The 23,516-nt window shown below is 46.2% G+C and overlaps 1 protein-coding gene across 1 annotated transcript in view; it reads right to left on the minus strand.

Annotated features, from left to right (window-relative positions):
* LOC142582787 (dopamine D2-like receptor) overlaps window positions 1-18,953 on the minus strand; it is a 470,062-nt gene extending 451,109 nt beyond the window's left edge. Inside the window, exon 1 of the mRNA XM_075692826.1 lies at window positions 18,483-18,953. The gene's annotated coding sequence lies outside the window, so the exon portion shown is untranslated. The remainder of the gene's footprint in view (window positions 1-18,482) is intronic.
* Between the last annotated feature and the right edge of the window lie 4,563 nt (window positions 18,954-23,516).

Below are 23,516 nucleotides of genomic sequence, written 5' to 3' on the forward strand. Positions count from 1 at the left end.
TGATATAAATGCCCGAACTTTGCGGAGAAGTGCATTGGCGTTCCAGTTAATTTGTTACCGAAATGTCGTTTCATGCACTGAAACACACAAGTAACTTGAACGCCGGTGCACTTCTCCGCAAAGTTCGGGAATTTATATCTCGAAACTGGTGTCGTCCTGAATATTCGTTCCAAGTGGATCCGCCTTGCGAAGTCCGCTGCTAGAATTTGTAAAATTGTCAAAATTTAAAGAATGATGAAAAAAAGTAAAATTTGTCATAAATTTTTAGCTATAAAGTTCATTAGTCATCATCATCATCAGCAGCAGCCTTGTTACGCCCACTGCAGGGCAAAGGCCTCTCCCATACTTCTCCAACAGCCCCGGTCATGTACTAATTGTGGCCATGTCGTCCTTGCAAACTTCTTAATCTCATCCGCCCACCTAACTTTCTGCCGCCCCCTGCTACGCTTCCCTTCCCTTGGAATCCACTCCGTAACCCTTAATGACCATCGGTTATCTTCCCTCCTCATTACATGTCCTGCCCATGCCCCCCATTTCTTTTTCTTGATTTCAACTAAGATGTCATTAACTCGCGTTTGTTCCCTCACCCAATCTGCTCTTTTCTTATCCCTTAACGTTACACCCATCATTCTTCTTTCCATAGCTCATTGCGTCGTCCTCAATTTGAGTAGAACCCTTTTCGTAAGCCTCCAGGTTTCTGCCCCGTAGGTGAGTACTGGTAAGACACAGCTATCATACACTTTTCTCTTGAGGGATAATGGCAACCTGCTGTTCATGATCTGAGAGTACCTGCCAAACGCACCCCAGCCCATTCTTATTCTGATTATTTCCGTCGCATGATCCGGATCCGCCGTCACTACGTGCCCTAAGTAGATGTATTCGCTTTCCAGTGCCTCGCTACCTATTGTAAATTGTTGTGCTCTTCCGAGACTGTTAAGCATTACTTTAGTTTTCTGCAGATTAATTTTTAGACCCACTCTTCTGCTTTGCCTCTCCAGGTCAGTGAGCATGCATTGCAATTGGTCCCCTGAGTTACTAAGCAAGGCAATATCATCAGCGAATCGCAAGTTACTAAGGCATTCTCCATTACCTTTTATCCCCCGTTCTTCCCAATCTAGGTCTCTGAATACCCACTGTAATGACGCTGTGAATAGCATTGGAGAGATCGTATCTCCCTGCCTGACGCCTTTCTTTATTGGGATTTTGTTGCGTTCTTTATGGAGGACTACGGTGGCTGTGGAGCCGCTATAGATATCTTTCAGTATTTTTACATACGGGCTCGTCTACACCCTGATTCCGTAATGCCTCCATGACTGCTGAGGTTTTGACAGAATCAAACACTTTCTCGTAATCAATGAAAGCTATATATAAGGGTTGGTTATATTCCGCACATTTCTCTATCACCTGATTGATAGTGTGAATATGGTCTATTGTTGAGTAGCCTTTACGGAATCCTGCCTGGTCCTTTGCTTGACAGAAGTCTAAGGTGTTCCTGATTCTATTTGCGATTACCTTAGTAAATAGTTTGTAGGCAACTGACAGTAAGCTGATCGGTCTATAATTCTTCAAGTCTTTGGCGTCCCCTTTCCTATGGATTAGGATTATGTTAGCGTTCTTCCAAGATTCCGGTACGCTCGAGGTCAAGAGGCATTGCGTATACAGGGTGGCCAGTTTCTCTAGAACAATCTGCCCACCTTCCTTCAACAAATCTGCTGTTACCTGATCCTTCCCAACTGCCTTCCCCCTTTGCATATTTCCCAAGGCTTTCGTTACTTCTTCCGGTGTTACCTGTGGGATTTCGAATTCCTCTGGACTATTTTCTCTTCCATTATCGTCGTGGGTGCCACTGGTGTTGTATAAATCTCTATAGAACTCCTCAGCCACTTGAACTATCTCATCCATATTAGTAATGATATTGCCGGCTTTGTCTCTTAACGCATACATCTGATTCTTGCCAATTCCTAGTTTCTTCTTCACTGCTTTTAGGCTTCCTCCGTTCCTCAGAGCATGTTCAATTCTATCCACATTATACTTCCTTATGTCAGCTGTCTTACGCTTGTTGATTAACTTCGAAAGTTCTGCCAAGTTTGGCATTTTAATCCTTTGTGCAAGTAGTGTCCGCCTCATAGAGCTAGTAGAGCGGCTTATAAGCTAGAATTGAGCTGCCTGCCACAGACAACCTTCAAACATTTGTGAAAGTGTGCGCTGAAACATTCTGTATATATATACACGCTCGTCTAAGCTCTTCACATGAACGGCCTCCCGCACTTCACACGTAGACACTTTTTTCCTCTTGCACTCCTAATGCTGACGCATTAATGAATGTAAAAGCGATAGGGTCTCGGCAGTTTCAGTTGCACGCTTTCGGCGATATCGCGAGCTTGCGGAGCGAATGGTACACGATTTAAGTACGCCACAGACGTTGCTGCAGGCTGACTTCGCAAGATTCAGATTTGCTTCGCGTAACAAGAGGTTTGCATGCATCCACCACGGCGGGGATGATGGGGGAGAGTAAAGAATCTCTCTCGACTAGTGCCGCATCGCGCGTCTTCCTTATCTCCCCACGAGGCCGCTATGCCGCTCACGTCCCACCGACGATTGTAGAGGCGTCCTGAATGCTAGCGCGTGCTTTCAGAACCGTATAGCATTGGGCTGGACTCGGCGAGAAAGTAACAGCTGTGTATTTGCACAGACATTTTGCCCTATTTTGAACAAAGAGACGCGTAGGTTTTCTTTCTTTCTTTCTTTCTTTCTTTGTGTGTCTGTGTTCTTGAAAAGAGCAAGGAAATACGTTCGGTACCTTCAATAGCTTGGCAGCACTACGCTAACATTGTCTACTTCATTTCTTTATTTTTATCACTTTCCATGCAAGGGCACTTGTTGGGCGAGCAATATACTTCTAAAGGAAGCCAGCTTGAGCACAATGAAAGCCAATAATATTCTGAAAAACCGCCTCGCGTTACAAAAATTACCTGCGCGGAAATTCTTAGCAATTTTCGCTGGCGCAAGCTGCCATGACAGGAAACTTACTCGCCGGAGTAACGCATTATACCGTGACGGCCGCCGTTGCAAAGCTCATCATGTGGTGCATGAGAAATATGTCCCGAAGGAGACAAAAAAAAAGTACACACTCTTTTTTTTCCTTCTATAGTTTCGGCAAGCTAAGTCGAAAGTGAAGCGCATCCGTCGTCAAAGCGGGAAGCCGCAGGAATCCTTTCGCGACGACAAAACAGCTCTGAGAGCTAGCAGCTGTCGAGTGACTAAGCCGATGATTTATGCAACACGCCGCCGCTGTTGCCGTTGCCGTGCGTTTACGTGTGACTGCCGCTGTGCCTGATCTTAGATTGGCTTTTTCGACGACTCATGCTTCCCGTAAACAGCGCTCGCCGAGTTACAATTTCTTTCGAAGCTACGTGCCCAAATCTTCGACTAATGGCATACTTCCCGAATGCAGTGACTGTGCGGCGTTCCTGTGGCTCCAGTTGTGCCTGCTTTTCTTACGCGTAGACCTACAGCGAAACTAGCAGCGAAACGAAAGTTGCAATAGAAACGCCTGTAAGACGCCGTAAAAAAAAAAAAAAAGGTGCAGCACTTACTGATGCCTCTGAATAGTCGACATGACAAATACCTCTTATGCGCGACTTTTATTTCTGGAAAGTCGTAATGAGCTATTTCACGTTTTAGACAGAAATGTGAAGTCCGCATAACAGGTATATGCTTATAGCAAGTGATTAACATTGCATGAGGCAAAACGTGAATTGTTGAGCCGATGGTGCATTTGGGACTACGCAGTGTAGAACTTGTGTTCTTTTTTTCCCGGGAAATCAGAAGCATTTAGAACGCGTAGGGACTCAAACAATGTCTTTAGTATAGGTGCCCATTCATTGAGACTACATTTCTGAAATCGGCATTCCTTGGCTTGCCGAAGTGCACAGTGAGAAATCAGAAGTTACGCTACGATTAACTATGGCTTATCAGGGAAGGCAATATTAAAATACGTTATTCAATTAATAATGGTGTAGGTACCAGCAACAGTACCATGTATCCCTTAAATAATGCATAATTAATATCTTAGTACATGGTGCACGCCAAAAAAAATTAAATTGTGGGGTTTTACGTGCCAAAACCACCATCTGATTATGTGGCACGCCACAGTGGGGGATTCCGGAAATTTAGACCATCGGGGATCCTTTAACGTGCACCTAAATCTAAGTACCACGGGTGTTATCGCATTGCGTCCCCATCGAGATGCGGCCGCCGTGGCCGGGATTCGATCCCGCGACCTCGTGCTCAGCAGCCCAAGGCCATAGCCACGAAGCAACCACAACAAGCTCGTGGTGCCCACTCGTCGTCTCTAAGTAATTCACGAATGCATGGGAATGAAATATGACTTGTGGCGTGCACAAGCGAGCGGTCTGTGTATGCGTGGAATGTTGCGCTTTGATACGGATTATTTAAAATCTCCCGCGTGATTTTTGTGATCTCGTGTATTCCACACACCACTTTTTGTTAAATGTTTTACTTCAAGAAGCTTGTTCCCACAGTCGTCAACAAAAAGCACGCGATAGTTTTGCTGTCTCCGTCACAAACGTTAACCGCCGTACATGAAAATGAACGGTTGTACCAAGAAAATGTAAGAAAACACACGAAGTTGTGCGAGGGTTGCTTCGCTACCTGACGCCTGTGTTCTAAAATTTATTACATTACTCAGGTACTTGAAGTAAGAAGATGCATAGCGTGTGTAAAAAATAAATGTAAGAGCCATCTATTTATCACCGCCTGCACAAAATCTTGTATCAGAAACCAGATGTTCTGATCGATGTATCAGCAAACGCAGAAATGGTGCTTATATTTATAACTCCAAATCTTCACAGCGATACGTCGGGTGATTCGCTACGGTTAGAATAAAAAAAAACAACCACGACGACTTTTCCGACCAACTTAATTGCGCATTCAGTGTCGGGAAATATATCAGCGGCGGCCTAGTATTGGAGACACGACATGCCGGAACCATAATAGAACGTAGCCGTAATACTACCTTTAAGGGTATTCCTTATGACAGCTAGAGACACTCAATACCAGTATACCAATGAGTGAAGCGCATCATGCCGAGCCTAGGACAGCGTTCACACCTCTCAATTTGTAATAAAAATGTGCGACGCGGGGCAGCGCTCGAATGCACGCTTTGCGTAACGATGTTCTTTTACGTGGGGTGAATACTTAAGGATGTCAAGCTTTAGGTGGCTATACATTTGTGAGTGGCCCCTCTACATGCTATTCAAAAATAAGCCTCCAACGGAATGTATGTATCACTCTTTTTCTTTAAAGAAAGCTTCGTTCCACGCTGGTCGGTAAAATACTAACGCGTCAAGAGAGGATGACACTTTCGTGGGACTCAATTCTGAAATTGTGCAATGCAGTGAAAGCTCTGTGCAAATCATGATGCAAATAAGTGCCTAATGCTTACGCTTCAGCAGACAGCATTGTTTCACCCGTCTTGCGTGTGAATGTTCGCCTACCGTCCCCGATTAGGAAATCGCCATTAACCTCGCTTAACAAAACATGTGCAAGCGCGCTTCTACAAGAGATGCGATGTCCCAATTGAATATGTATGATTCAATAACACTATCCATGACATTTGTAGGCACGAGCGCTGCTATTCAGAAAGCAATATCGCGTGTACACATTCTTCAGCGTTTGCATGAGTCGCCTTTCGCAACGCGCATCGCAGTGTACGCTATATTGAAGTATATCGCTCTTCCTTCTTTTCAAAAATAATTTCGTGTGTGCGTCTCTCACAGGAAAAACTGAAATAAATAAATACACGACCATCTCACTCTCTCAACGACTAGCGTAGACAAAAGCTGCGAGAAATATTTCAAGGTCTGTGACCCATTTACACGCATTCACGCCAAAATGAGCGCAGATGCGAGTGCCCCAATTCTTTTCAAAGAAAGCATTGCAAGCAAAGTATGTGACGCAATTCAATTAGCTCCGGCAAGCAAGGTAAGAATGTAGGGAATAATCAGAAACGCAGTACGAAATAATAATAAAATATCACACTGTATGGAGTCAGACACTTTCCTATAGCTAAAGATAATTCCCTAGTGATAGGAGTAGAACTTGTTTTCAGTATCATTCACATTCTACTCTTTAATGAAAAATAATGCAAGCTTAATGGAACACTTTCTTCAAAACCTTATAGTTTGCTATGGTGATTTTGTTGCGCTAGGTGCTGGACAATAGCCAGTGTGCATGAATTCAGAATACGCCTGACTGCAACAAAATAAACCGTTTACAATTGGCCTAAGTGGCTTGGTGACTGCATTGAAACTTTTTTGGTAAATTTCAATAACACTGTCCATGACAAGACTGACAAGACTGCCTTTTCTTTAGTAAAATGGCAGTAAAAAAGAAAGAGAGAGATTAGCCAATACACAGTGATTACTACTACTGCATTCATGTGGAGTTAATGTGAAAGAAACGCGTAAACTAAACATCATATGATCGGAAAGTATAGCGCATAGAGAACTAAGACGATCAAAACGAAGTTCGGACGTCTCTCTTCTACCAATGCGACCAGGATTGCGCTGTCTATCGCTAAAGGTTCTTGTCACTTGAGGTCACGCTACGCAGCTTCCCACCAAGCTAGTATCCAAATATTTCGGATAGGATGACATCAGTGCACCATGCTATCATCACGCGTGTGTTGTTTCGTTTCTTGACGGTGACCATATTTCACCTAGTTATCACAGTTCATAATTTGTCTATAGGCGCTGCGCGTGCCTCTCTCGCTGTCGCGATTCTTGTTTGCGCAGCTTCTTCGTGTGCTCGCGCTTTCGAGAAGGCGGTCCCTACGACATCAATACGAGCCGTCTAATGGCCTCCGCGCGGGATGCTCTGCTCCTCAACCAACTCCCAACCCTGAAATCACCGGCATCCTCTCACACCACTACGCTTTTCAACCGGCGACTCTTGCGACTCAAAGGCGACGCCTATAACGGGAAACACAACACCGGCACCGGCGGCAGTGTTTACAACGCTGCGCGACAGCCCCTTCCGTATTGAGTCGCTGGCGCGTGCAAATTGCTGCAACGCTACCTGATATCATCAACGGCCTGCAAGGCGGAAGCGTGCTTCGCTTGGTCGCTTGCCAGCCCGGCGCGGCATTGTGAAGCGCGGTAGTGCCTGAACACTGACCTGGAAAGCAGGGGAACGTCGCGCTTTACTACCGAACTTTGGTCCGTGCCGTACTCTGAGCGTCGGCCTGGGTGAATTTATTACGTGCCTCGTTCTGTCTATAAAGCCAGCGAGAGGGGCTGCTTGCCTGGCTGCCTGCCGTCATTTTGTTTGTCCTATTTGTGCGCAACTCTGAATCGTATTACCGACCAGTTCGTAGCCAAGGTCGGCTTCCCTGAAATTGGGGCCGGAGAACAAAGATGTCGAGGATATGAAGACGAGAGTCGCGCATGCGAAGCACGTGTTGGATTTGTTTTTGAAAATGTGGTTCGATGACATGGTCGCGGGGGTTCCCGCCACTGCTTGCCGAATTAGCATAGGGGCTGCAGCATGCGCACTGTACGACTGCATAGATGGTATTTTAGGTTAGATTAGATTTAGTTGGGGGATAGATCAGGTGGAAATGTTGTAAATGCCTCCTGCTACAGATATAATTTCCTTTTCCTTGAGTTCTGTGTTTTTTTACAGCGAGCTAAAATTATGTTGATCGTTGCGATCCGACGCTAAGGTAGGCAAGGTTTTTTTTTTCCTGATAACACTCCAATTAGCCATCGGCCAAAGCGCGCTAAGGCCATTTAAATGCTCTGAGACGAATTGGAACCTCGGCTTGTAATATGTCGGAGTTTAGAAACGATATCGCTTTTATGTTTTTGTTTAATTTTGGCCCGTGGTTGCGACAAAATGACCGGTGACTGACTTTCTTCGCAAAATCCTACCAATTATACCATTGGCTGGTAAGCCCGCTTTCCGCAATTGAGGGGAAGAGGGGTGCAGATTTGGGTGAATAGGAAGAGGGAGCTAAATGCCGGAATGTTCGTGTGCTGTGATATAGGTGAGCGTTAAGCAAGTGCAAGTGGTCAAAAGCAATCTGCAACACTCCAATACATCGCCTCACAAAAGCTGAGGCAAGTCGCCTCTGCGAACAAAAGTTGACGGTGCTCTATTCGAACGCGGTAGGCTGAGCACCATACCAACATGATAGGCTCTGCGCCGACGTCAACCAGCCGATGCGAAAGCGCCGAAGCAGCACAATTGATGCAATTTCGGAACGCACTGGTCTCTTTACTTGCCCACCTAACACACCGCTTATCACGAGTGCAGCGCAATGGACATGGAAAGAATTCAATTTCGACGTTAAATAGGCAGAATATCCAAACGCTTTTAAGAAAAGATCCAAGGGCGAGCGTGAGCTGATGGGTAATAATTGCAGCTAATGACTGGTTGCATCAGGAAACACGTTTCAGAGTGGTCAAAGTAAAAAAAAAAACATTATTTCCGCGTTTGATGGGCGCCTGGTACGGCTCCCTCCGAAGACAACCTCTGAGAACGAGGCCAAGAACGGTGTTGCGCCTACGGAACTTGTGCACAGCAGGGAGCATTAGGTGCTCTAAATTGATGACTCGTGACTGCTTTTTTAAACAAACCGCTGATTTTCGTATGCTACAGGCGTCTCGAGCAGTGTGACTGCGCGTGTACTGCGTGGTGTTATCAGTGTCTAGAATGTAAGATGGCTCGGGGATGACTTAAAGACCCTTTGCTTCCAGCACTACGTTGAACTGGTGATAAGCGCGTGTGTTTGTGTGCTTGAGAAGCGTTGTCGTTTCTACACGCTTCATCGAGCATATGGACGTGCTTCCTTTTTTAGCGTCGCTTGGTTTGTTTTGGACATTACACTTGCACTGCTAATCATTAGGCATATTATTTTCTGGCGTTTCATCCCCTATAAACAGCGACAAACCGTTAAACAGCAGATGACTTCAGAAATGCCCTTGTTCACAGGACTATTACGATTTCTCGCAATTTTTGCATTCTCAGCACCTAAGTAACTCACTATGAAGGAAAAAAATAAGTTCTGGGTTTTTACATGCAAAAACCACAACCTGTTTATGAGGCAGGCCGTAGTGGGAGACCGTAGTGGGAGTTGGTCGCCCTCGGCGGCCTCCAAAGCCCAGCGCATCAGCTGTTCCTGGACGGCTGGGTCGGAGCTGGACACCACGACCTCCCATCGCTCTAGGTCGGTGGGTAGCCACCCACAAGGTGGCTGGAGCTCAGAGCATTTATAAAGGATGTGCTACAAATCTGCTATTAGGGCTCCGCACAGAGTGCACTCTTGAGAGAACTGCCCCGGGTGTATAAGTGCTAGATGGGCAGGGGAGAGAAAGCTGCGGGTTTGTAGCTGGTGCCCCATCACCTGCTCCAGTTTAGTTAAAGATTTATGAGGTGGTGGATAATGAAGTCTTTGCTCCCTGAAATGGAGTAGGATTTCATGGTACGTAACCATTATACCGTGGGCGCTTCCTGGCTCGACTACCTGCCCTCCTCGGTTGACGTATGCTCGAGCGGTGTCATGGGCGGCTTCGTTGCCTAGGTGGCCTGCGTGTGCGGGGACCCATATTAACTGGATGGGCCTTACGGGGGGGGGGGGGGGGATTGAGTGGAGGTTAGAATTTCGGTAGCGGTGGTGTGAATCCGTCCGTTAGCGAAATTTTGTATCGCAGTTTTTGAGTCACTAAAGATTAGTGTGGCCCTGGTGGAGGAGATTGCGAGTGCTATTGTCGCTTCTTTGGCGTCTAGCGAAATGTCCGTTCTGACGGATCCTGCTGTTTGTTGCAACAACTTGCTGACAACGACGCTTATAGCGTATGCTGGTGAGGTGGGGTATTCGGCTGCATCAACATAGACGGCCTCTTTGTGGGAGTTGTAGTGTCTGTAGTGAGCCTGAGGGCACGCTGTGCGTCTAGCTGGATGATGCACTGGACGCATGTTTTTTGGCAGTGGGTGAAACGTCAGGAGTTACTGAATAGCCCCGGGGGTGGGGCGTGTGGGTCTAAGATTACTTGTTGGGTTTAGGCCTAGTTTCTGGAGAATGCTCCGGCCTGTTCGGCCTGTCATTATGAGCTACTGAGGAATCGCAAGGGCCGTCGGCTTCGATAAGTGGCTTGCTCGTTCGCTACCATCGGCTTCTATAAGTGGCAGAAGTGGCCCGAGTTCCTGTGCGCCACAGGACGCTTAGAATGGACCCCGTTGAAGAGCAGCCAGTTTGCTCGTTTCATTTCGAGCGTGCCTAGTTTAAACAAAACCCATTGAGCTTAGGGCAGTCCGATGATTCTCCACCAAGACTACGTACCCCAACGCCTGATGCTGTGCCGACATTTACCCCGCCTTGTGTCCTACTCCGAAATACGCTTCATTCCCATAGCGCCTTCGACGAAGGAAGGAACGAAGAAAAAAGGGGAGAACGAAAGGCAGGGAGGTTAACCAGTTTAGCTCAACCGGTTTGCTGCCCTACACATGGGAGCGCGATGTGGGGAGGATGAAAGGACGAATAGTTCCTACTACTAGTAGCGCTGCTTACGCATATTGATAGGTGTCGCTAGCCGTAGTTTCCGAGTCGCTACTCAGTAGTGGATACAATCAAACGTGGTTGGCCAAGTCTAATTCGGTGGTGACTCCCGCCTGCAGGAAATAGTCGCCGCTGGACGACCAAAACAAGGACGACGACGATGGCGAGGACATCACAAAGCACGTGCAGTCGTAGCAGACGAACTAGCCACACAAAGCTCGCGCGCCGGCGAGCGCGCTGGCATCCTAACGTCACAGTTTTGCGCGATCAAGTGCCCAGCTGTATTTACGTTCCTTCTTTGGCCCATTTCGTTGCTCTCTGAAACCAAAACTTGGACTGGTACGCACAGACAAGACTAAAAAAAATGTTTGTGTCATTACTCCTTTAGGAAAAAATAAACGTAAAGGTAGTTAAAAATCACTAAAGCTGTCTAAATCCGCTGTTCACGGAGCTTGGAAGTAAACTACCAGCGTCTGAACAGTATAAAAAATGCAGGTGCTTTGAGACGGAGCACAGCATGCGCCTCTTAAAGAAACGTTACAGTTTGTAAACAAAGGGAGACCCAGAGTGCTGATAAAAAAAGCGGACGGCTGCATTTCACACTTCTTCTTTGCCGCTTCAATGCTTTGAACAATAGTTCTTGCAAGGTAGTTTTCGAATGCAAATGATCACGGGTTTTATTTTTGCCTTGCTATAGCTATAGGAACTTGCGAGAGTGAAGTTTGTTGATTCGTATTAATTTTTTTTTGCCTTCGCTCAATGCATTGATAGAGAGAGGCTCTTTATAGAAAAGATTTGCCTAGTGGCAAGCTTAGCACGTTACTCCAGGTCAATCCGATCATAAATGAAATGGTTCACACAGAACACAGTACATTTACCATACACATAACAGCGTCACCTACGTCTATGAACGTCACGTTAGTGGCAGCTGCATCGAATTCTCTTGACGTTACATTCTGTAGCATGTAAGCAAAGCAGCACATTGCGTTCTCGGAGCACGAAAGTGAGCATTGGTTTTGTCAGGACTCGTGCGCTGTATTCGCCGCTAAAGGGTGCCGAGTGAACGCTTTGTTGTCGTCGGCGTTGTTGTTTGGGTTGTTGTTGTTTGGTTGTTGTTGTTTGGGCTGTTGTGTTTGGATCGTTGGGTTGTTGTTTGCTTGTTTGTATGTCCACTTATTACACATAGAATGGATGGAGACACCTAGATAAGCATCTCTTGATCGTGTCTTCCCAATGTGAGTTTGTTGAGTGATGTACGTATCAACAAGCCGAAAATTACGTTCTTTTTCTCTTTTTCTCGTTTCATGTCACTCTAATGACGTACCTGCTTTCATGTCAGATTGAGAGAACTAAAGCTTATCGACCCTTTTCGTTGATCGCGTTATAACAACACAACAAAAGTAAGAGAGGACAGAATTATCAACGATTACGTGCTGCTACAACTTTCGGTCACAACAGTTCGCCCTTACTTTCGCTGCGGGGCTCACCCAAACTTTCGCGCAAGCCGGTTTGACGCCCAATCGAAGCAGCGCTGTCAAAAACAACGCAGCCGCTTCCCAGGGAAGCCCTTCTCTATGTGTTTAGCCGGGCCTCGACTCTCGTTATCCACAAAGCCCAGCGGCGGGACGCACTTGACTGTGGCGCGCTAACGAGTAAAGAGCCACGTCGACCTGTTTTTCATGAGAACAGAAGCGGCTGAGGCGCCGAGGTTTGTTTGCGCGCTCACACGGCGGGCGCGAAAGAGAAAAAGAAATAATAATTTCCGGGATTGTATTTTTAACGCGTAGGCTCATCACTCAGCTCAGCGTTACGTTCGCGAATAGCTTATAGGGAAACGAAAATGTCTTGAAGACGAAAGCCAAACACTCATAATATCTAGATAGCTTATGTAGGATAAGAAATAGCGGGATGCACTTTTTACGCTTATCACGCCGCTGTTTGAATGACCGACATTGTATAATAAAAAAAAAATGGATAAGTCGTGCCCTTTAGCGTCCCAAAGGTACTCACGGGTTATAAGAAACGCCGTACTGGAGAGCTCTGGGTTAACTTTGACCGCGTTGGTCCTTCACCACGCACCCAAAGCGTGGTGCACGAGTGCCTCTGCGCCGCAATCGTACAGGAATTCGACCACCGAGACCAATAATAGAACTAGCAACCTCGCGCTGCAGTCGCAGGTCCACAATAATATATAATATATTAACATATTGAACCAGCAGGAAGGTCAAACATATAATATATCAACAACATAAAGGAAGGTCGTGACATTCGCCTTGTTATTCCTTGAAAGAGGCCTGCGTCTAAAACCGCAGTGCGTTGGCCGGCCATCGTCATTTATGTAGAGAAAATAGTTACCTTCTTTTGTTATGAAGTTTAATGGGAGCATCTCCCGTGCTTATGTGGTTTCGGACAACACTGGACGCCTTCCTGCATCTGCACCGACCGAGCTAAGGGAGTTTGGATCGAGATTGTTTGGGTGGTAAAAGTTTCCGAAGCGTATATAACTTCCTCTTTCACTGGCACGCAAGGCAACACCAGTGTTGCAGCAGTCCGCGAGAAACCACCAGGGACGAAGTCAGTGGTTTGGGCTAGTCAGTACGCGCTACCGGGAAACTGATTGTAACTAAAAGAACAAAGAGGGACGTTGTGGTGACAACGCGCAGCGACGAGAGTCGATGCATCATGCATCTGTTTTCGCCTTTTAGCGGTACGTCGTTTGTTCGCAACCATTCGTACATACGGTGCTCTCTCTCTCTCTCTCTCTCTCTCTCTCTCTGTATATATATATATATATATATATATATATATATATATATATATATATATATATATATATATATATATATATATATATATATAGTTCCGCGTGTGCACGTAGTTGGTCGCTTTCCTTGGCTTTCGTTACTTATTGATAGACTCCGCCGGTGTGCCAACGCAGGTTTTTTGGATCTTCCCCTCTGGTTAACTTCTGCCTTTCCCCTTTCCTCTCTCTCCCTCTCTCTCTCCATCGGTGCTCCGTCAGCAGGCCTGACGTGCACGTACATTATGGCGTTTTTTTTTTAGCTCTCTTTCTAAAGCCTATTAGTTATGTGTATAAAGCCGATTGGGAATCGCGAATGGTTTGTTTTCTATCGCTTCCGCATGCATTATGAAGCTACGAGGGACGAACAAAATATCCTTCAACAAGCCAAAGACCTCTCGACCACTGTGCAATCAAGGCGAGACTGAATGGATTGAAACAAATATTTTGCAGTATGCGCAGTTTCACTTTTCTACCTTTTTGTTTTCGTGCTCGTGGCTCTTGCTTCCATTATGAAGCCCGTTCACTTCGAGCCGATTTTTTTTTTAACTTCTGCAGTACGAGATCTGCAAATTACTTTCCCAGTTCCAGAGGTTGTTTCCAGAGCCATGTACAGAGCCATTTTTACAACGAAAGACGTTCCTTTTTGTATTTGCCTAGCTGCTGCGTAATCTCAATTGTATCGTTCGTTTTTTTTTTCTTATTTGCTTGGATCACTCTTTAAGTGATGGCTGTTGCCTAATGTGAGTTTTTTTTTTTCCCCTCACGTTCACTGTTTAACCAGCGGCCGTATACTGTAACGTAAACACGGGTTTGCACAAGCTCAGGCTATTGACTCATTTATAGCAGCACACAGTACCTCTAAAACAATATTTGAATTACTTTCACATAAACGAAGAACTATAGCATCTCTGCACCGATAGAGAGCTCGTGCATCTATTGTTCATTTGAATGACTGTTCACGTGAGCGACCATTTCATTGATGTTCTGTAAGATTTCTTTCCTTTTTTCTTTAAATGATGTTTTACTATCCTGATTCCCTTTCTCTAAGGAGTTTGCACTCGCTTCGTTTCTTGTGAGGAACATAAATGATTCGGGCACATAGTTCCACATGTTGGCGCAATTTGTGAAGGGAGGGACTATGTGAAAAGACGTTCATTTAGGCAAAGCACTGTTAACGAGTAACTCCTAGCTATGCGTACAGCAACCTCTAGCGCGCAAACGCTGCATTCTAATGTAAATGTGGCCTCGCGCGACGAGAGCTTGTCGTCCGAATGCGTGGAAAAGCGGCACCCAGCTGCTTCTACTCAAATCAGATAAGGTGCAGCCATTTGGGAACGTAAGCAGCTAGTCCTATCTTATCTTCAGCCATTACGCTGCAAGCGCCTACTCCCACTCAGCCACTCCACAAAGGCGATGCAGCCTTCGCCTGATATTCGCGTGCATAAACGACACTTCCGCGTTGCTGTAGTCGTAGCTGCAACGCACGTAACGACTCCAAGGAAACTTTAAAAGCAAAACTGCAACTCTCACACTCACCTGCCTAGGCTGTACGAGAGCCAGGTTAAATGAATGAGGCAACGCGGTGCCATCTTTGTTTTGCGTAGCATCGTAAATTACCCAAACCTTCGGTGGTTTGACTCTCCCAAGCAGTACCGAATGCAAATAAGTCTACGCAGCGGGAGTAAAGGCGACGCGTAAAAACAAACATGAAAATATGGCGTATGCATGGGTCAACGAAGCTGGAATCTGGAAGAGTGCCATCATTGTTCAAAACTTGAACTGTGTACCAGCGTCATGTTTTGTCCGCTTTATAAAACGAAGCGTTGCTTTGTGAACCCTCAAGGACTTTCCTGACAATGCCTGCTGGACACTGTTGCCATCTTTCCGAATAGGCCACCTTTAAAAAAAAAAGAAATAGAATTACATGTCCGATGGTGGGAGTGAACTTTAGTTTCCCACCAAAGCAGCCCGGTGCACTCACCACTAGGCTACAACCGCATGTACACTTCTACCGTGCCAACGACAGTTACCTCCTTGAGATGATAACCGCCAGTGCCACACTGCACTAAGAGACTGCGTGACCGCACATGTGCGATAGAGAGTTTGCCCAACGCCGAAGATGAAGGGATGAAAACGGGCACATTTAGCGGGTTAGACTAACCGCTTCACACAGATTCCAAGATGTGCTTTAGTTCTGATTTTTTTTTACTCACACACGTCTACTTCAATAACTACCAGTCTTTGGATAATGACGAAATAGGGCCACTCGTCATTTTTTTCTTAAGCATCGTGCTCTTCAAAACAAAGAACGCCCGATATATTTGTCATGCAGCGGTAACGTTTGGACGATCAGTGGTGTATGGACGATCATGAATTTTTTACGATGCTTCAGGATGACGAAGACCTTAGAATTGAAAGAGTATGATTGATTATTCTCACTGACGATCGGAGTGATGGTATCAACGACACACGGGAAAAGGTATCTCGTGACACAAAGGCAGCGAAATAAAGATCCAAGAAAGCGTTACAGATGTCAGTCGAACGGGTGTGCAGCGTGCCGTTGTCTTCTGAAGAGCATTGGAAAATTAAGCAAGAATCACGGAAGAAAAAAAAAAAAGAGATCACGCTAATTCACCATTTATGACGTGTGAACGGCGACAAAACTGCACAACGATAACTTGGCCGCGTTATAGGGTTGTCCTTGACACAGTGCTCGTTTCATCGCCTGCCACCTACAGAGCACTTATCCGAATGAAACCACGCGTTAGTGACCTCGTTCAGATGACTTGTTCACATTATTCATGTTGTCACTTTTTCGTACTTTCTTTCTTGCCTGACATACATGCCCAACGCAGCTCTTTCGATTGGCGCGTACGCTCACGGAGAGCTTTGTGTGACAATGAAGGGAAAACTACGGGGGCGGAGCTTCTGCACATGTGTTACCACGCCAAGTAGTCGGCCAGCGTTTGACAGTGCTTTTGGTTGCTCGTAACGAAACGCTGAATCGACGCAGTCTCCACGTGCGACGGTTTCGCGCTTGTCCAGACGCGGAAGGGAAACGCCGCAAAATAAGGAAACGTTTACATTCAGTGGCGTGTTTTATCCTATTTAACTGTTGCTAATAAGATGTTTACGTTTTCTCTTCCCCAGCTTAAACTAACGCGGATAAAAACACGGGACTCCTTTCAGAAGCGCTCTCACTTATGCGCGCTTTGCCTCCGTAGCTTTCCCTTCATTGCCACGGAAAGTTGTCCGCGAGTATAGTGAATTAAAGGGTTCGGCAGTAGGATATGAACACTTAAAATTTATAGCGAGAACATTTTGTGGCGCACGTGTGCTAGATGCATTCTGAGTGCGTCTTTATTTCTTAGAAATAAATGCTACAGCGACAATTCTGGCAAAACCATTGCTACTTATTCCCGTATGCAAAAAAAAAAAGAAGAATAGCAATTTGCTGTCAGTCCTTGAGTTTAGAACCTCTGTCACCATTCGCACCGCGTATCGGTCAGCTGTTTCACAATATGTTTCGGAAACAGTGAGCCGGCAAATTGTTTGAAGGTTGTTCACATTCAAACGTTATGTATCCGAAAAGAAGAATAGCCTTAAACTTCAGACTTTCGCACACGCGCATAATAAATATTAGAATTATTAATAACAAAATATTACATAGCTATCCAACAGTGGACCAGGCAAAACTTGTAGATTTACGCCCATTGGGATAATGCAATCATGACGTTCAAAAAAATATCTAAGCCCTATTTAGGAAGCTGTGCTTAAAAGAAAAAAAAGTGCGCGGTACGTTTATACTCCGGAGTTTAGGAATGACTTCGAATGTCTTTTCGCAGTTCCTAATTACTGCTTTTCAAAAATCCTCAAGTCACGCAGCCCACCAAAAGGACTCGATATCTTTAACATTGCGAGCAGTGTTCAGAAACGACGGGTACACTGCGACATGACCACACGTATAGGTAGCTGCGGTTGCAGACAAAAAAAAAAAAGCTAGTGATTTAACTTTTTGGAAACAACAAAGAAAATAAAAGGCTAAAACGTCTGACGTCATTTCTTGCTATTCTGACTTATTAGGGAAATATACACCAGCCAGACCAGTGTCTTGAGCCAATCGTGCAGGCGTCGCTACAAGGGAGCGTGACCTCTTCGGGGTGGCGTTCACTCGTAAAGATAATGATAATTAAGTAATGATAATGCCTGGGATGCACAGAGCACTAAGCCCACGCCAAGTTTGAACGACAGGCCTGACAGGAGGGTTCATCACGCAGGAGAAAGGATAAAGTACGGGCGCCGCCGTGCTTTCGCTACCTGGCTGCTGACATTCATGCGGAACACGTTTACTGACCATGCGTTTGCTCCGTGCTGCGGCCGTTGGATACATTTCCGTCAGCATCGAGCGAATTCCCGTGAATGTAATGCGGTGTCAGAATGCGTTGTCGATTGCGAACATGTCGACAAAGAAAAAAGATAAAGGAACAAGTAGAATAAAAAAACACAGCAGAAACAAAAGTCACCGACTTGAAGATCAACGGGCGAAGTATCGCTTCCCAAGTTTTGTTTCGAAGTGCCGCAATATCTGAAATGGTGTGAAATACGCGTGACATTAAAGACGAGAGAAACGGACGTCAGTGAGGTCGTAAGCACCGTTTGCAAATGTGACGTCTCCGGCAGCCGTTGCGGTTCCTCGCAATGACATCTAATTGGGTGAGAAAAGCAGCGTGGTACGTCTTTGTCATACAACAACGTTTTGACACCTGTCATACTTGAAGAGCAGACAGGAAGTTATTCAGGAAGATTGGCGCGCTATTTAAAGTACGTTCATACGTTCGACGTTTTCTCGGAATGTGTTTGCCCACTCAATTTAAGAAAGAAAATACATTTTCACCCGAAATTAAGTCCATGTGTACGAATGCCGGCTTCGATTGTTCAACTTAAGGAGCTTCGGCGAACGGGATGATTTCAACTCGGTTTGACATACAAGCTTCTTTTCACGCTTAATACGTTATCCCTCATAATAAATTGTTTTGGTAGCAATGGGTGCAAGCGTCTCCCACATGAAAGGAAACTCGATGATCAGTTCAAACTCACCGTCATAAGGCCTCCCGTCGGCAAGCTTCGTTTCTCTATCCACTGTCGCGCACTGTATTGCTGAGCCGCATTCAGAAGCGGGAATGCCACCGCACATTTATCCAGCGCGTTCGTTCAGCCACTGTGACGGTCACCAAGAACAATACGTGCCCCACTCGGCACCAGGAAATCGGGGGGCTCAGGTTTCAAAACTTTCGCTCCAGATGCCGGAGTCCGCGCTCTCCTCCTTGCCGTGCCAAGGGGAGCAACGATCTCAAGCCAGCAAACGCAACGTTACCGACGTCCAGGCGCTAATTGCTCGCGTCGAGCTCGACCGAGGAGCTGACACTGCACGCACGCGGAACGCCGCCGCCGACGCCGTCAAGCAAATGGGCTTGCGAAGCGCGCGGCTCGCCCTCGCCGCTGCGAAATCAACAGGCGGGTCCCGCAGGCGCTTTTGCAGCGCTCGCAAGGGCTCGACTGCTCTCCGGATCCGACGGCTCGTCGCCTGACACTTCTCTCAGGGTGAGGGAGCCGTTTCGTGGGTTGGCGGAAGGGGGGGGGGGGACGGCGTGCGCGCGCGCACGCTGATCTCCACGCCTCCTTTGGCGGCCGAGAAGACTCGAAAGGAGGGGGGGAAAAAGAAAGAAAAAACGGGATCAGCCGGCGAGTGGCTCCATCTCGAGGACTGCTGCGGCAACAATATGCCCTAAGTCTTCTCCCGGTCTTTACTCCCGTCAGATGCGATGCGCGCGCGCGCCGCGGTCGTTCTCTCCCCTCGCGGGACGTCTCGAAGTTACCTTGGTCGCGTTCCATCATCGTTCCGCGAGCCACCACCGATGCTACCCGTCGGCACGAGCGGGGCGGGAGAACGGGAAGAGGAGAAATTGATCCCTCCTGGGCGATAAGTGCTAGCCGGGAGCCGAAAGAACGCGCGATAACGGCGGAAAGACGATGGGGAGCGTGACGCTGCTCGTCTTTGCACGCATTCTTTAGCTGAGACCCGCTTCTCTCGCTCTCCTTTACTGCTTCTCTTGCTCTCTTATTTACATTTATTTGCGGTGCTTTGGCTCCAAATACCATGCAGTTCGGCAAAGTTTGGAATTAGTGTCAGAACAGAAAGAAGGCGGACATTAAAGCATGTTTTGTTTTATTGAAATGTAAACGAAGCGATTCAGTGTTATTTAGTGACCTTTTAAATTATGGGGTTTAACGTGCCAAAACCACTTTCTGATTATGAGGCATGCCGTAGCGGAGGACTCCGGAAATTTGGACCACCTGGGGTTCTTTAATGTGTACCTAAATCTAAGTACACGGGTGTTTTCGCATTTCGCCCCCATCGAAATGCGACCGCCGTGGCCGGGATTCGATCCCGCGACCTTGTGCTCAGCAGCCCAAAACCATAGCCAATGAGCAACCACGGCGGGTTAGTGACCTTTTAATGGGAACGGCTGCTGTTTCCTTTATTTTTCACGTGATATTAACAATAAGGAATTGTAAAGTGCATAGCGATTGCCATGCGAGTTCCTTATGGAGTTCGACAGAAAGTGGAACATGTCGAGGCAGGAAACGAGACACGTTACACCACTCACTACGCTGAGTTCCGAAAAGGCACGCGAGGCTGCGATGCGGTCTGAAAATAGACATACCAACAGATGAGAAAAGAAATGCACACTCATACAAATGTCAAAATGCACACTATTTTTATCTGCGACGAAGCTGTCCTCCCCAGAGGAATGACTAAGGACTCTGTCAACATTCTCCAGCGAGTTCGTCAGTGCTGTTTGTAAACGAAGTATTCTCGACGACTGTGCCACAAGGAACCACTCTTAGATTTTGCGATACACCTATTCGTCCCGTTTCTGAGCAATTGTTGTTTTCATGTAGCGGAGATAGTGACAGGTACTCTATGGATACTGACGGCTAGCTTGTTGCCCTGTGTGATAACATCCCAAGCAATTATTCTCAAAAAAAAAGAAAAAAAAGAGTAGGGTGCGTCGTGTTCAATAATCAGTGTTCTAGGAAGTTTAATCGTAATTGCACACCGATGCTGAGGTTATTAGTGCACAGCATTAGCTTCCCACAAAAGTAACCCCTAGTTAACTTCGGACAACACTAATTGGCAGAGAGCGTATTGTTGCTTAGTTGTTGCCGCGTAATTTTGATGAGATAGGACTTGGCTGTTCACCGTATTTTGTTTCACTGGTCGCATAGCTGTCACATCACTCTCCGTTCCTTCAGTGTTAGTCGCACATTTTCTTGTGTTTTGCTGGCTTTCTTTAACAGCGTGAAATAAAGAGAGAGAGAGAGAGGGAAGGGGAAACGCAGGGAGGTTAACCAGAGGGGAAGATCCGGTTTGCTACCCTACGCTGGGGAAAGAAGGGAGGGGTAGGTGAAGGGACAACAAAATAGAGATAAAGAAAGAAAGGAGCACGGACATACAATCACAGTTGGTCACTGTCGCCGCACACTGTCACCGCACAGCACAGTAGCCCTTGCAGCATTATGAACATCTGTTCATACTACAGCCGCTTGTCCAATTCTGTAGCCCTTAAAAACTGCAACAGTGCCCTCGACACCCTCTGCTGCGATGGCTTGTGATGGTGCCATTCTAATATAAGTTTTGTGTAGCACGTATAGAGCAACAGAAAGATGGATTGGGAATTTTTCATGATCGCGTACAATTTTCTGATTGGCAATATTGTTTTGATTATAATATTTGTGAAGTTAATATTTGATAACTAATTATGCAATTATATTACATGCAAAGAATAGTCTGACTTCCTCCAAGCGACGGCAAATGACATTATCTTAGCACTATCGAGTTATGTGGCACTCGAATATTCTTAAATTTTGGGGCAACTTACGTGGGCCACCCTGTATATGTATATCAAGAAAAGTGGAACCCGCCGTGGTTGCTTAGTAGCTATGGCGTGGGGCTGCTAAGCACGAGGTCGGGGGATCGAATCCCGGCCAGGGCGGGCGCATCTCGATGGGAGCGAAATGCAAGAACACCCGTGAACTTAGATCCCCAGGTGGTCCAAATTTCCGGAGTCATCAGATCGTGGTCGTGGTATGTAAAACCTCATAACTTTAACAAAGAAAAGTGGAATTGTGTGCCTGAACTGGCCGTCGCGGTATCCCTCCTGTACAGTGAAGTGACCTTCTTTCATGACTGACTGCTTAGTGACCAGGTTTTCGGTCACTTTAATGCATAATTGCTATTGTTTATTAATGGCAGTGATGACACGTCATGTCGGTGAGCATACGTTCACTGGTGAAAGCCTGTTTTCCTTAAAAAGGCTTTGTTCCGATCAATAAAACGTCATTTGCGCGGTCCTGTCGTTTTTCCTTTCCCTCTGCTCTTTATCCTTTGCGCCGTAGAAATAATGAATGAAGTTTAAAAGATTATTGAGTGCTTGAAGTTGCCTCCCCCCCCAAAAAAAAAAAAATATATGGCAAGGGCCCTAATTAGGCTTCGGTGCGATAGGAGCCCATCGCTATCGGATTGTGCTCACAAGGGCTATTGTGGCTTTCGCGTCGTGAAGGAAGAGGAAGTGTGAGCTATTTGCTACCGATGCCAAGGGCTCACTAAAAAAGAAACTAAATTAAATATTAACTGAAGCTGGAGTTATAAACTTAACCCGGAAAACGGCAAGTATGTTACATCCGTCCACGGAGCCGAGGTACAGCACTAACATGTAAACACATCGGAGGTGGCGAGGCCGGATGGAGTGGTCAAGGAACACGTAATAGCTAGCTGGAGGGGTATTCCGTAACAGTCCACCTTAGTGGATTGTCCATTTCGGCCGCTGCTGATGTGCTGTTTGGATGGAGCTGTGCGATCGAGGACGAGACGAACAGTCCCAACCAATCAGCGGTGGTTGAAATGGTCAGTCCACTAGGTAGGTTCTTCCAGAAAACCTTCGCCCGCCCCCCCCCCCCCTTGGTTTCCTGAATGCCCAAAGAGGCACGCGACAATTTTTTTTTTCGTCGCTCTCTTAACCTGAAGCGTTGTGCTCCGTCTTTCGACAATATCTTGCAACTAAAAATAAAGCTCAGGCTAACTTAAAATGAACTTCGTCCAAACTAAAACAAAAAAAAAGCTACCTATTATAATGTTCGCCGTTATAGCTCTACTTCTGTCTGTAAACTAATAAAAAAGAAAGAAAATTCACAGTAAAGAGTACGCTAAAGCAAAACATTAAGTTTTGACATTGAAGCACCAGATCTGCACAGCTGCAGCAGTACGCGGTGTTGGGTAACAAACAGGACTGCTCGTCTGGTAGACCTCCCTGCCTATTTCTTCTTTATATAATGTCCTCCTTTTGGCGGATTCTATATATAACTTACTGAACAATCTCTATTACTGTGGATAAATTAAATGTGAGCAGGACTATGCAAACGGAAAATAGCAAGAGTTTCATTGGATGTTATTTATCAACGCAGTTCGTGTAATCACCGGAAAGATACCTGTATCGCAAGTAGCAAATCCAATCCTGTGACTGACATATTCGTCACCTCGAGCACAAGCCTAACGCTCTGCTGTTTTCATACGAAAGATTTTTCCCTTCGTGGTTGACTTGTCCGCCACAAATCACGCATTTCTAGTGCTTTCGATGTGACGCCTCATGGACTCCTGAGGCCGAGTTTTAAACAACTGGACTGGCCACATCATGTCAGAGTTTTTGGGGTATTTTTACGTAATGAATGCCCCTGGGCAGTCGTTGACGAAGCAGTTGTGCCTTATCGACGGGACGCTGTAAGTCGTGTATTAGTCTGCGAACAAATGATTCAAATCAGATTGAATTATAGGCTGCTTGTGCTCAAAGGACTCGTCATTTACGAAATTGACCGTGCAAGGAAGACTGGAGGGCCGTGTTATTGGGCCCATTTTTGTTTTTATAAGACGCCACTCTGTAACAGCTACGTTGCGAAGAAATTGACTAGATGGCCAATTCGTTAACAAACGCTACCGCTTTAGAAATTCAGGCTCACTTACTGCTTACAACAATTACGTAATAATCTTCTGTCATATTTGGACTATTTATTGAG

Source organism: Dermacentor variabilis, chromosome 5 (assembly GCF_050947875.1).
Source record: "Dermacentor variabilis isolate Ectoservices chromosome 5, ASM5094787v1, whole genome shotgun sequence".
NCBI classification, from domain to species: Eukaryota; Metazoa; Arthropoda; class Arachnida; order Ixodida; family Ixodidae; genus Dermacentor; species Dermacentor variabilis.